Source organism: Parus major, chromosome 1A, assembly GCF_001522545.3.
Source record: "Parus major isolate Abel chromosome 1A, Parus_major1.1, whole genome shotgun sequence".
Taxonomy (NCBI): Eukaryota; Metazoa; Chordata; class Aves; order Passeriformes; family Paridae; genus Parus; species Parus major.
The window spans coordinates 162,254-163,161 of NC_031773.1; positions in this window are offsets into that span (position 1 = coordinate 162,254).

The following is a 908-nucleotide window of genomic DNA, read 5'->3' on the forward strand; positions in this document are numbered from 1 at the left end:
TTTTTTCAGGGAGGGGAGGGTGGGGGATAAAAAAAAAACTCCATCAAGTCCCACTTGGCTTTGGCATGATTTTTTCCTTAATAAAAAAAAACCAAAACCAAACCAAACCAAAAAAACCAACAAAAAAAAAGTGAATTTCCTTCCCAATAATTTCTATTAATTATTAAACCAAATAATTTCTCTTCATTCCGGGTATCAATTTTTCCCTCTCTTTATTTTAATTTTGATTTTTATTCCCAATCCTTTTCCAGCAGTGATGTAGGGCTAGTACTGTGCTGAAATAAATTCTCTATCTAGCATTTGTGGCTTGTTGGGAGGGGTAAATATTAATTATTTAACATGTAATGATGTAATTAACTCTTTAATCTAGCACGTTGTTCGCTCATTAATTTCGGGGAGGGAGGGGCCACGTTTAAATCGCTTTTTTCCTGCTGCCCTGGCAGTTTTGCTTGTGCTATAAACTTTTAATTGTAGGTGCTAATTAGGAGTAGAGTCAAGTGCTGGGTGGTGATTTCAGTTTAAAAAAAAAAGCTTCAAAAAACCAGAAAAAAAGACAAAAAAAAAAAACCCGGACCAAAAGGTTAAAAACCAAAAAAAAGGGCACCCAAAACCACCAAAAAAATCACAATAAAAATTTGTATTTTTTCAATATTGTATAAAAATAGTGTTCTAATTCCCTCACCCCTCCTTTTTCCCTTGTAGGGTGTTTTTTTTTAATTTCCTTCACGTGGATTTAGGGAATCCAAATGCTGGATGGGGAACTCCAAACTGGAATTCCCAAAAAAAACCCCAAAATTTGGGAAAATGCAGCTGGCAGGGAATGGATTCATGGAGTTTGTACCGAGCAGAGCCACAAAAATTCACATTTCCAGCCTTTCCCAAGCTGTGAGAAATCCCAGGATTTTTCC